The sequence below is a fragment of the Macrobrachium rosenbergii genome, chromosome 49 (assembly GCF_040412425.1).
Source record: "Macrobrachium rosenbergii isolate ZJJX-2024 chromosome 49, ASM4041242v1, whole genome shotgun sequence".
NCBI classification, from domain to species: domain Eukaryota; kingdom Metazoa; phylum Arthropoda; class Malacostraca; order Decapoda; family Palaemonidae; genus Macrobrachium; species Macrobrachium rosenbergii.
In genome coordinates this window covers 17,046,561-17,064,014 of record NC_089789.1, presented here as the reverse complement: position 1 = coordinate 17,064,014, position 17,454 = coordinate 17,046,561, and the positions used below count along the sequence as shown (strand labels likewise).

General features: G+C 35.0%; 1 long non-coding RNA gene across 1 annotated transcript in view; it reads right to left on the bottom strand.

The window, feature by feature from the left end:
• Positions 1–17,454, bottom strand: part of LOC136832401 (uncharacterized) — a 40,457-nt gene that overhangs the window by 15,826 nt on the left and 7,177 nt on the right. Inside the window, exon 2 of the long non-coding RNA XR_010851178.1 lies at positions 15,036–15,205. This is a non-coding gene — a long non-coding RNA (uncharacterized lncRNA). The remainder of the gene's footprint in view (positions 1–15,035; positions 15,206–17,454) is intronic.

Below are 17,454 nucleotides of genomic sequence, written 5' to 3'. Positions count from 1 at the left end.
GTGTGTGTGTGTATGTGTTTGTGTAATGCGCGCTAATTGTTGTGCGCTTGTGCACATGATTGTGTACGTAGGCTTGTCGTAAGCATTGAAAAGTATCAATATCATTTAGTGCATGTTTGGAGAAATGATAATCAATGCTAAAGGAACATGACTTCAAAATTATGTAAATGATTTGACATGAAATCAAACACGAAAGGGACTCAAAATATTAATATATCAAATTGATATTGTTTTTTTTTACTCCATGTTATCATTCACTGGAGTTTCTCTCCAAAATTAGCGCAAAGTAATCTTTCATTCGAATATGACTCCATATTATTTTCTTTTCCAAAGTGATGGTTGTACCGCCAACAACAGCTTCTCCCATTGTCAGTCTATATTCAAATAGCTAAGTGAGGTCAATTCCTCTTGTTTTTAGGGTTCAAAGACTGCGATGGCAGCAATTCTTTCTTTATGTATACATTCCGCTTTCGTTGTTCTGTTTCCCTGATTAATTCAGACTGTTTCAATTTCTGCTGATCGGTCACATTTGGAATGGATAAGAGCGATGAGTTATTAAAAAGACATCTATCTAACAGTAAAAACTAATTGTCTCTTCCATGTATTGCTAAGCTTTAGAAATGTCTCCTAGTTTTAATTTGTTTCCGGATCTTAAAGAAATCATTCTTCTAATAGACGACATGGTCACTCAATCAAGGTTAAACCACGAATTTCTATGAGTAGAAGGTCCTAGCAGTCTTGGCATTAGAAAGATAATAACTTTTAGATTTAGTGTAACGGCGGCTGCGGCGATTGTGATAATTTTAAAGTTTGTGACATTCAAAGTTCATATGCATATATACTATATATATATATATATATATATATATATATATATATATATATATATATATATATATATATAAACGCACAAATATGTATATAATACACACACGCATATGTAGTCACTCAAAAATGTTTTGCAACGTGTTCCAGAAGTTTTCGTTCACCTAACAGTAATTTGTTCTCTTGATATTTACAAGGAAATGTCATTTTCTTATTCGATTTTGGTTATTAATCATACAGTTAACAATATAAAAAAAGAATGGTGAGTGAAAAATTCATATTACGAAAAATGACGAAACATTTTGAAACATTTCACTTCAGATGATTGTGCAAAAGAGTCAACGACGAAACTATATTTCGAATCCAGATAAAAGCTTATTGACTAATAAAATAATATTGAATAACCATCAATGAAATTTTATATATATATAAAGAAAGAAAGAATTCAACCATTATCGTTGTCAAAAACAAAAAAGAAAAAATTTCATAACGTCGTATGTTATCGTGTGACTCCACACTCGGGCAGGAAAAGTTTAAACTGTCTCGTCACTAAGCCGGACCACAATCATTAGCTTGCATAAGACTAATGTTTCTATCGTAGATATTGCTCGGCAGCTTAGCGTAAATAAAACAACCATGTATAGAGGGATACAACAACAGAGAGAACGGAGAAACATGATAAATTCATGGTAAAAACTGGAGGACAACCTCATTGTTGCACTACTGTTAAGTATCATCATCGGATGATCACTGAAGGAGCTCCGCCTAACTCCCCCCTGACTACCGATGTTGCTATAAAGAGAGAACATTACGCTCTCCCTTCAAGTTGCTGCTCAAACCGTCCGTAACAGGCTACATGAGACCAAGATATTATTTCATCATACTCCTGCCAAGACACACTTCACATCAGCGAAACACAAAGAATAGAGGCTAGGGTTTGCGTTATAATATAATCCAGTGGCCGATGATTTCTGTACGAGTCATCTTTTGCGATGAGGAGGAGACATTCTCCACTGATGAGCATGGTAGTCTTCTTCACTGCTGGCATTTAGCATTAACTAAATTAATGTTGAACTTCTAGCTAATTTTAATTCTTTAGAAACTTAGATAATAAGAAATACAAAAATAGGCGTTATATATTCAGTTAACTTCATAAGAGGCATCAAAATGATAGGCCTAAGTAGCAACGAAAGAAATGAGAAATTACACATGATAACTGCATTATATATATATATATATATATATATATATATATATATATATATATATATATATATATATATATATATATATATATGTGTGTGTGTGTGTGTGTGTGTGTGTGTGTATGTATGTATGTATGTGTGTGTGTGTATATGCGATTATATTCTATGTATTACAAAAATAGACGTGAAATCTGTTAGTCTAGTTCAGTATATTTTATATTAAGTTTCACTGGTTCACAATATACATAGGATTAGTCATTCAAAAATTTAATTAATAATAATTTGAAGCAAATCTTTACAAAAGTCGTATTTGTTGATGTTAATAAGACTAACAGTTCAACTTGTAACAGTCGTAGGCCTATGTCTACAAAGTTCACACATATGAAGGAGATAAAACAACGATAGTAATGGCAGTTGGAGATGAAAATATTAAAACATAAGAACAGCGATGACCTCTGAAGTATTACAGTAACATCCTTTAATTAAGTAAAATATGACAACAGTAAGCAGTATCAGAAAAAGCCCTGCTTAAGGGAAACTGCAGGTAATTTCTCGGACCCACCACTAGCGTTCAGTTGTTTCACGCGCTTACAACTGAGTTGCCAAATAGCGACATCTTGTCCGAAAAGTTTTGAAGTATGTTGCAAAACTTTTTTGAGTGATTGTACATGTATATATATATATATATATATATATATATATATATATATATATATATATATATATATATACAAATTTTTAGTCACATTAGGATCGAACTACGTTTTCTTAAATGAAAGACCATGGCATTACCAATTAACCCACACAGGTCAAAAGAAGTTGGAACGTGAGTACCCTGCACCTGAGGTTTTTCCCGGTAGGCTGCCGCCTGATGTATCAGCAAATTTTAGACAACTTCCCGACCCAGCAGTGAGTCAGCTGGTAGCAGTTCATTCGGATACACCATCAACACGAGTATGATTGAATAGTCAACACATTAGCACGTGTTTCATAGAAATAAATTTGCGACTCACATCGGAATCGAACCCTAATCTCGCAAATGATAGCCCAGGAGCTACCAATTGACAGGATCAAATGGTAGCACCCTGGCCTTACATTAGAGACCAGGGATCGATCCCGATGTGAGTCACAAATTTCTTTGTGTGAAAGACGTGATAATGTGTTGATTTGTTCCAGTACACAACACACATATGCTGTATATATTCCTACTCCTTCCCCTTTTGATTTTATTCTATTTGGAATGAACTAGACAAGGGCAGATAACTTAATCTCCAACTGTTCTGCTTCCCCTTTCTTTTTCTTGTGTTTATCTAGCCTGAGTTATGTAAAATCACCGAGCTGCTGGTGTTGATCTATTTCTGTATTTATCATATGTGAAATATCACTGGCGGTAAATAAAAGCTCCGGCCATTACGAATTGAATGTGATCTACTTTAGGTCCAAGCGCGCCCTTGTTAAGGTGGGTCATTAATATCTCGAGTCTCTTAATGATGCGGCGGTTCTTCCGTAATGAGACGCTCATTTAGGCTCTGGCAAGGCCACTGTCATACTCGTAGAATGGGATAGACTTCTGATGTGCTTTGAGAGGCGCTGAAAACGGCTTGACCGTGGCCTCCTTCTAAACGGCTTGTCTTCTCCTTTCGTTATCCTTCTTGGTTAAACATACACACATGCCTGTGCATACGTCTCTATGTATGCATGTATGTATGTATGTATGCATGTATATATATATATATATATATATATATATATATATATATATATATATATATATATATATATATATATATATATATATATATATATATATATATATATATATATATATATATATATATATATATATATGTATGTATGTATGAGGATAAGACTTTTGCCTTAAATTTGGCTGGCCCAAAAAGATGTTAAACCTCCCGTGAGGTGAGGTTGTTAGGCCTGAACCCATCTCCACCCTTGCCAAGACTCTCTACAGTTAACTAATTATCATGTATATCAGTCACTACTTGAACCTAAATTAAACCATTTTCAGCTCTCGAAATAAGCAGCTATTTTTTTTTTTCTCTCTAATCTTCTTCGATACGACACGTGTATTGCCTGGTTTCATCTCATTTTGTCGTTATATCAAGGCGAGTGGCGACTTCCACTTTGGAAGGAATTCCGAAGCCACAAAAGAACGTGCCACAGCTCTCGGGAAGCGGATTTCGCTCACAATGGCCTTTCACGAACCGAATAAAGAAAAGGCCGCCACGATATGGAAGTTGCCCTTAGCCGATTTCTTCGGAGCAGAAGGAGTTCTTGACCCGCCAGGGTTATTCCTTATCCCATTCACGAAAGTCTAGGAAAAGAGACTTAAGTTCTTTCAGGTTTCACAAGATTTCCAGTCACATTTTAACTTTAAATATCAATCAATCCTTTCCTGTGGCACCTATGGGATGCATAGGGCCTCGACGAACCCCTACCACCACCACATTCTGTCCCGGGCTAACTCCTCAAGATCTCCCCAACACTCGTCTCCTGCTTCCTGCCTCATTGTCCTTAACCACGTCTCCTTTGGCCTACCTCTACCTCTTCTACCAAGGGCTCTCGGCTAGCACGCTGTTGGCCCAGCGTTCGACTCTCCGACCGGCCAGTGAAGAATTAGAGGAATTTATTTCTGGTGATAGAAATTCATTTCTCGTCATAATGTGGTTCGGATGCTAGGTAACCAGTTGGTTCTTAGCCAGGTAAAATAAGTCTAATCCTTCGGGCCAGCCCTAGGAGAGCTGTTAATCAGCTCAGTGGTCTGGTTAAACTAAGATGTACTTTTTTTTTCTACCAAGGGCAACCCACCCCGGTGTATGTCGTACTATTCCCTGTCTTCTACACACATGGCCAACATACTCATCGACCGGCCGCACCCCCGTTACTTCTCTAATTCTGTTATTTAATGTCCTATCCCTCCAGTTAATTCCTATTCTTCTGAGCGCCTTATTTTCAAATGCTAAGAATTTATTATTTAAATATACGATAACAAAATACCTTTATGTGCCGCAATGTTTTTATATTTTAGTTTCAGATGTTTACTTCAGAGAGCCTTTTAATGACCAACACCACTGACGAAATCCTATTCCGGTTTTATTGAAAAATGTTTCAACTTGTTCACCGACATAAAAGATCTTTGTTTATCATTGTTCTGGTATTTGCGCAGGCTGCTAAAGCATCGACGCTATTTTTAGATGAATGTACTGTTTACATCAAGAAAGCTTTATCATAATACAGGAAGCGAAATGCAAAATGCTCATGACTGTCATGGGATAAAAGATTGGATACAAATGTAAAAGAACTTTTATAGGAAAAAAAAAAAAATAATGAGATTGGGTTTCATCTTCTTATGTTTCTCGTACAACATCATTTGCATACATACATACATACATACATACATGCACACAAATGCTTAATTGGAGTGTGAGGCTTTGCATTTATTTTTACAATCACCTAAAAAAGAACCTTGCGTAATTACGATTTTCCAAGAGCTTTTCTTTGGCATACTGGAGGTATTTCTGTGAATATATTCAAGTTAATTTACGTTCTTATTGAATAAGTGAACTATAGAGCTCGAGTACCTTCAAAATCATTTGTGATGCAAGCATAACTTTACTTATTCTCAAAAATAATTTACCTGGACCATTTTTTACAAATATACCGGTGCTATAAGAGATGGTAAACTTAATGATTGAGACTGACATCATATAGAAAATGATTCAAGTTCGCTTTTGTGATATGGCGAACGATCAGACAAGACCGTAAATGATTTTGCTGTAAACGCAACCAATTTTGAAATATGGGGATGCCTTTTACATTCTTGTGAAGGGTTATTAATAATAGATTTTATCTGAGAAGGAAGGAATAATTGCATGAAAAGCCTGATGAATCGTCATGCTTATTGAAAAAAACTATACGGTTCTCTTGCAGGCGCTGCATTGGCTGCCATTGCTGACATCTCTGTCAACATGGAGATAATTAACTTTCAGCAGCCATGAACTGATTCGACCACGTAAAGATTTGTTAGTAACTTTACAAAAGAAATAACGCCATCTTCTTCGCCTTTTCCTGGAGAGCTTGTGACCTCAATTCATCAGCTTCCTTACCCATTGATTCATCATTCAAGCGATCCTCAAATAACCTTTAATAACATAATTGGTTATAATTGCGGATTTGTGGTATTTACGATTACGCAAGTTCTGTATTTTCTGTTTTGCTCAACTATAACATGATGCCATCGAAGCTTATCTGAACCTAGAAGATCAGAACTTTTGGGTTTGTTCTTATACACAAATTTTCTAAAATAATTCATAACAAAGGCCTTACATTACCTTTTAGTGTAAAGCTTCTAAGCAACTTTAAGTCTGCGTAAGAATGCAAAAATAAATAAATAAATAAAATAAAAACTTATCAAAGGTCGTGCTGCATTTCGACGTTTTATAAGAATTATTTTGGCATAATTACAACGATATATGATATGGAAATGGCTTCCACTGGTAGAGTTAGAACATTTATTAGGCCATGGATGCTACCCATTTTGACACAAAATCTGAATCAGGTCAACTTGTTTATGCAAGGTCTTAAATATGCTTAAGATCAGTTCACCATTTCAAAAAAAAAAGAAAAATATGACCTGTTTTGAACAATGACAGACTTCAGTCAGATGGCGCTACACCATATAATAAAACCCATTTCCTAGAGGAATCCTGCAAAATGTAACTATATATGTGATAAATAAATACTGATATGTATATACAAGATAGTGAAATATAGACACATTACTTGCAACGGAGGAGGCATGATCAAGTGGTAACCTATCTGCCGTTTTCCGGTATTGTGTTTATCAAATCCAAGTAGTCTTACATTTTTATTAGTTAACTGATATTTTGACATCCTGTTAAAGGACCACATGCGCATATAACGTATGTGGTGTGTGTTCCGAGTTCCGCCTCATGTTCGAGGTTAAAGCGTGTGTTCGCGTGTGCGTATGCTTTCACACCGATACGGGTGTGGTTGATTTTGACGACTTATTAATTCCCCTGACCTCCTCAGGAGACAGACGTCTCCATCTGCTTTGTTAAATAAAGGGAGGAAACGAACTTCGCCTTTTTAGTGGACATTTATTTGCATATCTCACACAGACGCTTTCTACGTCATCAATACCTGCATCATTTTTCTTTCATATTAAACTTATGTATTACATCCTAAAAGCAGGTTCTTGATTTCCACATTATTATTATTATTATTATTATTATTATTATTATTATTATTATTATTATTATTATTATTATTATTATTATTATTATTCAAAACATTTAATCGTTTACATGTAACATACACATGCTTGAAAAATTCCCACCACATATAAATTAAAGGTGGGGGGGGGAGAGTTAAAGTCAGGAGGGGCATCAATCCGTCAAACATCTGTCGAAATAAATGATAAAACATGCCGTTCCAAGGTCGTTAGAACCACCTAGAAAAGGAGTATTGGAAACAGCAACCCCGAATAGGGATTAAGCTGGGAAGAAGAAAAATTAAACGGAGAAAAGAGAAGAAAGAGAATTATTACACAATGTGAATGGAAATAAATAAATAGGAAAGATAATCAAATCAATACAGTAAAATAAATTTGTTTGAGGAATCGAGCGTTAGTTTCATCGTCACTCAAATATGTAAAGTTCTTTACCTTTACATGATTTGTGGATAAATTTATTGTGGTAAACCGAACTTACATCAACAAATCTCCTAATGAGTCTACATCTTCTGTAACAATTGAATTACAGTTTATCTAATAATATAATAATAATAATAATAATAATAATAATAATAATAATAATAATAATAATAATAATAATAATAATAATAACACCACATGCGAATCAGTGATGCTGCGCTTCAAGAAATCCATCAGTTTCAAACTGGTTGCCAATGCTAATTTTATTCTGGAACAAAATGAAATAACCAACTATCAGTGTCCCTATACACCCTAATGCAAAATATATAGAAGTTACCCTGAGGCGTCCTAAGGATGTTGTGTTTAGATGTAACATTTCATATTATGGCAGCGGTGAAATGTAACAAAGACGCCATATCAGCTAGTAATAAAACAGGTGACATTAGATAATACTTATGATCATCATCCTCTGACAAACTCTCTCTCTCTGCTCTGTGTGTGTGTGTGTATGTATGTATGTATGTATGTATGTGTATATATATATATATATATATATATATATATATATATATATATATATATATATATATATATATATATAGAGAGAGAGAGAGAGAGAGAGAGAGAGAGAGAGCGAGAGAGAGAGAGAGAGAGAGAGTATAATAGCAGTGAGTCCTATCTAACGTCACGTGTTTTGTTACTATATGGCATGACGTCTTTATTACGTTTCACTGCTGCCATAATATATGATGTGTATCTCCTAAACACAACATGCTTAGAATGCCTCAGGATAATATATACATATATATATATATATATATATATATATATATATATATATATATATATATATATATATATATATATATATAATATATATATTTATATATTGAGAGAGAGAGAGAGAGAGAGAGAGGATTACGTGAAAAATGTGCAAATGAGTTGATTTTTCTGTATGAGTCGCTTTCCCACTGCTGTAAGAGCCCACAAACCAAATTGAATGAAATCAGACCAATGCAAACCTTACACAAACTTACGAAATTCTGTGCCATAACCATATTGACGTGGTTGGCCTACCGCGATTAATGTACAGATTGACATGAAATGTAAACAACTTCCATATGGTAGCATAAGTAAATGATCTATGTAAAATATGATTAATTTTCTGTGGATTTTCAGCAGAATCCAATACATCTAACATACCATTTCATTCCGGCACCCTTCAACACACGTGCCCCAGTAAACGTGACAGCTACGGCCACATCTGGAAACGGACTGAGGCCAGTACAACAAATGTTATTTGGTATCGTCAGAAGTAATATATGCAAAATATGATGGATTTCCCAACAGCCGTTCTGGAGAAAAGAAGCTCCTTAGTTTATCCACCAACAAACAATTTGGCCTCAATGTCACATGACCTAAGTCATCAAAATTTTCCGAAATAATAATTTCAGACATACAGGTTTTACGACTGAAAGATTCATTTGATCGTTTTCCTCTCTAGCATAAAAAAAAATACCAATAATAATATGAACTTAAAGAACGGAACTTAATGAATTCTCTCTAATAATAATAATAATAATAATAATAATAATAATAATAATAATAATAATAATAATAATAATAATAATAATAATATTATTATTATTATTATTATTATTATTATTATTATTATTATTATTATTATTATTATTATTATTATTATTATTATTGTCTATAGGGAGGGCTGGAGTCAGGAAGGCATCCGTCTGGAAAACATCTGCTAAAATAAATTATGAACTGAGGTGTTGGAAAAGGTTCATTAAAAGCAGCGGCCCCGACTAAGGATTAAGTTGAGAAGAATTGGCTTGTTGTGCCCATGCGATCAGAATTAAACATCCAGACGTTGCATATCATAAACGGACATTTTAATAATAATAATAATAATAATAATAATAATAATAATAATAATAATAATAATAATAATAATAATAATAATAATAATAATAATAGGTGGGTAGTAGGCCCTCTTTCAAACAGGTATTGTTGAAGGCGATGGCTGCATCAGCCGCATTCAGTTTATATTTGGAAAATAAAAATATCATTGCAAAGCTGCGTAATGGCAGCCCATCCGAAAATCTCTCCCCGCACCGGCAAACGAGTTAGCACGTTTCGCCTCATGTCCAAACATTGCAGGTAATGGGGATCGAGTTCTCACCTGGAAAACTCTTCCCTGCGTTTAATGACGCATCCCTTGGATCCATTATCTGAGTTTTCGCTGGAAAAGGATATGTTCCAGTTATGTGGTGCTCTTCCGAAGTTAGATATTCTTCTCGTAAAATGTTTAAGTTATCAAATAATAATTGATTATTTCATTAAATGACAGATGCTTTATATATTGAGCTAATTGCCAAAAGTGTCAGGTAAAAAACATTTCCAATTATATTCTCTACAATAGCTAAAGGATTAAGTAAATTTATTGAATTCTGAGTTCTGGCATGTCTGCATACAATTACATTTAACATCAATGGCGAATAAGACAATATAAATAGGAATGCGAAGGTCAGTGGCGCAAAAGTCTCGTTTTCATGTTTTCCGTTAAGACTTATGTTCACACTGACAAATCAGTCGTTGAGTCAGCTAACCTGTGTAATTTCCTGCATGCTCCCTGGATAATTTACTACAGTATGTTTCTCTGGAGCTGGCGGTAAACATCGATTATACAATCGAAGCTACTTGTGACTGGTTGGAGCACGGGTTCCTCTCCACACAGCAGAGTCTACAATCCAAATACATTATCTGTCTATAGGGAATGATTTTACAATCATGATTTTAACTTCCTTTTTTTATTCTTGAAGCGTTAAATCATTAATCTTCTAGTCTCGTTGATAAGCAAAATCATACAGGATAGTGATGCGAGGCTGACATTTTTGGATGCTTATCGTGTCTTTGAAAATACAAGAAGAGATTCGTTTATTTTCAGCTGCTACAAAACACCTACCAGTCAGATGCTAGAAGCTTCCGTGAGATTGCAGAGGATTTTACCATCAGCTCAAAGTAAAAACAAGTAAAAAGTGCCCCGAAGTTTCTTCGGCGCAATCGAGTTTTCTGTACAGCGTATAATGCTGTATAAAACTCAGCCACGGCCCATGAAACTCTCAGCCGCGGCCCGGTGGTGGCCTGTGTTGTTGGCACCTATAGCGGTGCCACTCACGATCATGGCTAACTTTAACCTTAAATAAAATGAAAATTACTGAGGCTAGAGGACTGCAATTTGGTGTGTTTGATGACTGGATGGTGGATGATCAACATAACAATTTGCAGCCCTCTAGCCTCAGTAGTTTTTAAGACCTGAGGGCGGACAGAAAAAGTGTGGACCGAAAAAAGTGCGGACAGAATAAAGCGAGGACGGACAGACAAAGTCGGCACTATAGTGTTCTTTTACAGAAAACTAGAGAGACTGTGGCGCGTGTTTTACAGTCCTCATGGTCACTATGAGTAGGTAGGTTAAAACCAAATAATTACCGTTGGAGTTAGGTCACTATGAGTAGGTAGGTTAAAACCAAATAATTACCGTTGGAGTTAAGTATTTCTCTCATAAGTTTTGTATCTTTTGTTACTGTTTCTCTAGTTTAGCTGGTAAAAAGAATGAAAAAATAAAATCTGAAAATTTCGAGTTATTTCTTTAGTTAACTGCAAAAAATTTAGTATGAGAAGAGTTGTGTCAATTATTACTGCTGATTCTTTCCTTGAACTGTAGGGAACATTAAAATACAGATAAATGTGAAAACAAGACACAGATAACGCAAATAATTTAACAAATGACCAGAGTAAATTGCTAAATGTTGAGGATAAAATGAAAAGCATGTAAATGCCTTTTCAGAAATCTTCCCCGTTTCACATCGTGTTATCCTGACAGAGTGTCCTGCAAAGGAACAACAAAACGTTCGCCATATTCCTCATCGTAACTGAAGTGATATGTAAAAACTTCAAGCTGTGATTAACTTATTTTATATCTCCTTCCGTTCTCTCTCTCTCTCTCTCTCTCTCTCTCTCTCTCTCTCTCTCTCTCTCTCTCTCTCTCTCTCTCTCGCATAACTCTTCTTCTGGGTATTCAACCTGAAGGCCACGTAATTTCCCCCCAAAATCTCATACCTTCAAAGAAAAAACTGCAGCGAAAAACCCTAATTTCACTCAGCATTTTTACTCTAACAAGGCTGAGCTCCATCCCTTCTTGGCTATAAAAACGTCCGAGATATGATATTACGCAAAGGCGGGCGAAGCATTATTTCCCCCAAAGTATAAATGGTGTTCTCCCGGGCCCTTTGAAATACTGAGAAGGATCCCAGTTACTATATCTTCATTACTTTAAAATGAAGAAATATTTTTACTCAAGGGCGGTCACATATGCTTAATCAGTTTTGTAATTATACAATTCCATGGACATGAGTTAGTAGTTCAGTTTTACCTCACGTGTAAAAGCAATTTTAAAAATAAGTTCACACTGAACTGCGAACTCTTTTATGAGGTCAAAAATAAGGAAGGATTGGTTGGGGGACCAAAGGCAGTACCAAAGCATGCAGATGTTGTAGGAATCATCCAAAACGATCGTCCATCTCTAGATGGGCGACAATGTTCCTTGTGAACATTTTCGCCCATCTAGAGATGGACGATCGTTCTGGATGATTCTTATATTATCTGCATGTTTGGCTATTTTGTTTACAAACGGAATTTTCTCGTACACCTGCTAACGTTTGTATATGTGAATGTATACGCATGCAATTACTTACACACGTAAAAAAAAAGTTGGTTATGCACAAGAGAAGATCTGAAATTTACAAATTTGTTTCCCCACGTTCATTCCTAAATATAAAGAGTCAAAGAAGGTACTTAATTGTTTCCCAAATCATATTCAAATGATCTATTTGATTATGACATAACTGACATAATGGAACTCGACATGTCAATGTACTGCTATTTTAATCAAGACAATGTGTGAAAGTGTCATCAGCAGTTACAAGTACCAAAGAATAGATTTCCAATTTATATGATTCACGTCTTCCTGATCTTTTCCCACGAATAATACCCAAAAAAGGTTTAGACTTGCCTTTTTATCTCTTAGAAATATTTCAAGTGACTGACGTCATTTTATCGAAAGAAAATCATCTGAGTTCCATAGTGTCCTAATCATTTTGAATGACGGAATACCCTGTCGTTGTTTTAATGAAAATACCTCGGTCGATTATTCATTTCTCTTTGTTTGCTGTTAAAGACAGTGCGTTTTGTATGTATTGGACAGTTCATGTCAATTTCGGGTTTGACAAAGTGGCTAAAAATATTCTCCAGGGGTATGCATTCGTCTGTTTGTTGTGTGCGTTGGCATGTAGGCCGATGGTGACTGAAGACACTGCTTAGTAGAACTGAAAGCTTTTCTGAAATCATCAAAAATATATATAAATATATATATATATATATATATATATATATATATATATATATATATGTGTGTGTGTGTGTGTGTGTGTGTATTTATATATGGAATATATATATATATGTATATATATAATATATTTATATATATATATATATATATATATATATATATATATATATATATATATATATATATATATATATATATATATAAGCAGTGAGTTCGGTCCCTAGTATCTAGTCGATGAAGAGAGGGTGTAGCCATGATGGAGAATGATATGGAAATTTTATGGTAACAATCTACCAATCTATCTCCTGCGGTGCAGAGGCCTATGGTTTATGTATGTATGCATGGTGTATGTATGTAAGTATGGTGTATATATGAATGTATGGTGTATGTATATTTGTAAGGTGCATGTATGTAAGTATATCTGTGTGTATGGTGTATGTATATTTGCATGCTACAACTACAGCTACCACGGATTCTTCGTGTATTGTTATTCATGGTGTGCGTGTCCAACTTAAGTCGTCTATCTGCGGGCCAGCCTTCATACCACTGTCTTGGAGGTAATGGTCGAAAGTAACGAGTGGTACTTTCCTGTGTCCGCTTCATTAGAATGATAGTACTTCTAATAAAATTTTAATGTTTAAGACCCAAAGGAATGAAAAGAAAAGAGCCGAATGAAATCGATATTATTCACATCTAGATTTTAGAATTCTCTGTTCTTTTGCTGAATTTCCAATGCGCAATTTAATCTTCTCATAACGCCGGTTTCCCGACCACTGAAGAGAGAACTACGTAAACACAGAATAAATACTACCTTATCCGTTTAATTTGCTGTACCATAAAAGTAACCTTGTGCTGAGCGAGAAGCCCTATTGACATTTCCCCGATTGTCATTCCTCTTTGAAGGTGTAAATGCAGCCTTTTTTGGCCTTTATCGTCATCGCATGTCCGGACTTCACGATTTCGTGCGAGATCCCGGCCAATAAAACTGAGGCATAAAACAGAGGGAATTACATTTGCAGGGGATAAACGAGGGAAAACCAAGCGGACCGTTGCTTAAATTTGAGACATTGGCCCTCAGTATAAGTTGGATATGTGAATGAACTTCCGAGATCTGACGTAGGAGCAGGCAAATGGTCTTATTCTGAGACCTTGTGGGAATGTCATTCAGTGAGAAACATATGAATGAATGTATGAATGTAAGTCTGGTTTACAAATACATATCTGCCACGTACGTGAGTGCCCGCATTTATTTTGGAAAATATAACATTAAATTCAAATGATAAACATCATTGTTGGTAAACGTAGACATTTATTTCTTAGAGTTCGCGGCAAACATAATTGTTAAAATTACTTCCGCAAAGGAGGCTGGAGGAGGTTATGATCTTGGATCAGTTTATTTGTTTGTTGGTCTCATAGCCTAGTTAGCAAGTTTGCCCCAAAAGTTATGCCTCGATTTCTACGAAAATCTTACTGAAAGTGGGGTCTCTTAATTTGCAACAACTGATTAAATTTTAAGATAGGTACGGAATTGGATAAGGGACCTTATGGGTATAGAGTGCTCAACCTCGGCGGAGGTTTGCGGTTTCTGCATACTGATATTATTATTATTAAGTTAATCATAAACCTTTATAGCAGTAAATGCCATACAAAGCTGGAATAGGACAAATATTTAAATCAAGGGAAATTTTTTTAAGACGACAGAATTCGTGAAATTAAATAGGTATTATTTTAAGTTCGTGAATTTAAATAGGTATTATTTTAAATTTTACAACAACCACAATAAAAAAAACAAACTACAGCTACTAAAACAACAACAAGTACTGCTATTACTAACATATCAGTATTTCTACCGAGAGCTTCTATAACTAAAAATTATAACACAACTTACCTCAGTGCTCATATGAATCCTTTCTTGAGCCTTTTTGACTCCCTGGAAACTTGGAATAGGAAGACCTCCTTCCAAACTCGACTTGAGAGTTCAGGTGATGAATGGACACCTGTTCCACTCCCGAAATCTCTTCTGGCTTCCGGTGCTCCCTTGTTCACGTTCTGGACAACCTGCGGCAGAGAAATAAAAAGCACGATGATTTACAACATACGCGAGCTAAAGACAGTAAAGCTGATAAGGGATAAAAGAGCAATCAGTACTGGAAAAAACCCTTTATCTCTCTCTCTTTTAACTGTAATAGTTTCTGTATCTTTCGTTTGATTTAGAAGAACGACAATCCCTGCGTAGATTCGTTTCGTCAAGTAGAATCTCTGCCAGCACCAAAAAAAAAAAAAAATCTCGTTCAAATTACTGTTTAATCCGTAGTTCAGACGTCATAAGAGTCATCTCCTTTTCAAATGCGTTAAATTGAAATAAGTTTTTTTTTTTAATTACATGACAGTTCTGTGGAGGTTTTAATCTCTCAAGAAATCAAATTCAGAGCAGAACATTGCGATTGCTAAATTTCAGTAAGTTCTGTATTCGACAGACATGTAAAAGATCATTCCTTATGATGAATAATCCACTGATGAAATAAAAAATATCATGCACCAAGGATTTCATGGCAAACTCCGATAGGGGTGTTTAACCAAAATGACAGATACCAGGCACGTATGACAAATGAAAAACAAGACCGTAAAACAGAAGGGAAAAGGATTTCACTCAGGAATGCCTGACAGGAGATTCTGATTCCATAAGAATATGCGTATATGGCGGGGAGGGAGTCCTCTTAGCGGATGGCCTAGATTAAATTATGCGTGTGTTCCTTATGAGTCCTTCCGTTGATGTGTTAATAAAGGGTGAGTGATCAAATCATATAGAGTTAGGAATTTACATCCATATGGCTTTTCATCCCGATACTCTTAGAAATACAGTACTTGATATCCACTACGTTTGTTAAGCCATTCCCTTTCTATTCAGTTCCAATGAACCTCTCATTTCTTACGGCGCTGTGCAATAAACAGTTTCTAAGTCAATTGATCCTTACCCAAAATTCCCGTAATTACCAAGGCACCAGTTAGAGCAAATGTTTCTTTTCCCACACCGCCATCAGAACAAAAAAGACAAGATATCCCCCAAAGCCCTCAGCATTTTCCCTCCTCATATTTTAATATGCACTTCAGTTTTTTTCTGTTTTTCTCTAATTTTTTTACAGCTCACGGTTCATAATCTCCTGAACGAACGCCGCCTTTTCTCATGCAAGAGAACAAAAGGTGGCTAGAGGGGCTGTGTATATGTATCTTGTACCCACACATATATACATATTACATACATATACAGTGTGTGTGTGTGCACACTTCCTCTATTCTTCTCCTGCTTATTATTAATATTAATAATATTGGCATTCCCTTCATTATAATGATTATAATTACAGTTTACAATTACTTCACACAATTCTTTCATGTTTGTGCGTAACACTTGTGTGATTTGAGCATAAATACGGAGAAAGATCAAAGCATAGCATATGATTTTGGATTTTAATAAAAAACACATATAATTACATTCATTACCACATAAATCAGAAGTCAGAATATCTGAATGTTAAACAATCTGAACGACGAGTTGTCTTTTGAAGTAGCGCTTCATCTTTTAGCGAAAGACCTATCAGTGCTATTCCTTTCTGAGTGAAGCAGTGGCATTCATCGCCAAACGTTTGATACCAGCCTCAGTGCCACTAACGCCAAGAGTTCCAGGAATTCGTATTTGCCGGCAATACTCAAAGGCAATTAAAATCCCCCTAGTCAATATTTGATCATTAACTCACTAAAACCCTGCCAAGTCATGCTGGGATGCGCTCGATTCTTTGAGACGTACAATAACTTTCATCTCTCTCTCTTTATCACCCAGCGTGATGAAACTTCTCAATTTTCTAAATAACTCTAAATAATATACCTAACTTCTACACATTGCTTTTACCATTTTACTTATTGACTTGTTAATTCTCAAGATTCAGTTAATAGTAACTATGTTCTTTTACAAAGTTCTCTTTTCGTTCCAGAACTGATGCAAGAATGTTTTATAAAGTTCAGATAATCAAATAATAATATCTAGTATTACTGTATTATTAATACCGTCATTATTACTCTCATTAATCACCACTAATAAGATCCCTAACTAGTATACAAACGCGCAGAATACATATATATATATATATATATATATATATATATATATATATATATATATATATATATATATATATATATATATATATATATATATATATATGTAGAATCTACTGGTCACTTTTACCAGACACATATGTAATTCTAATAGCCACAATGCCCTCTTAACTTCTTGAATTCTTCGCTCCTTTGGA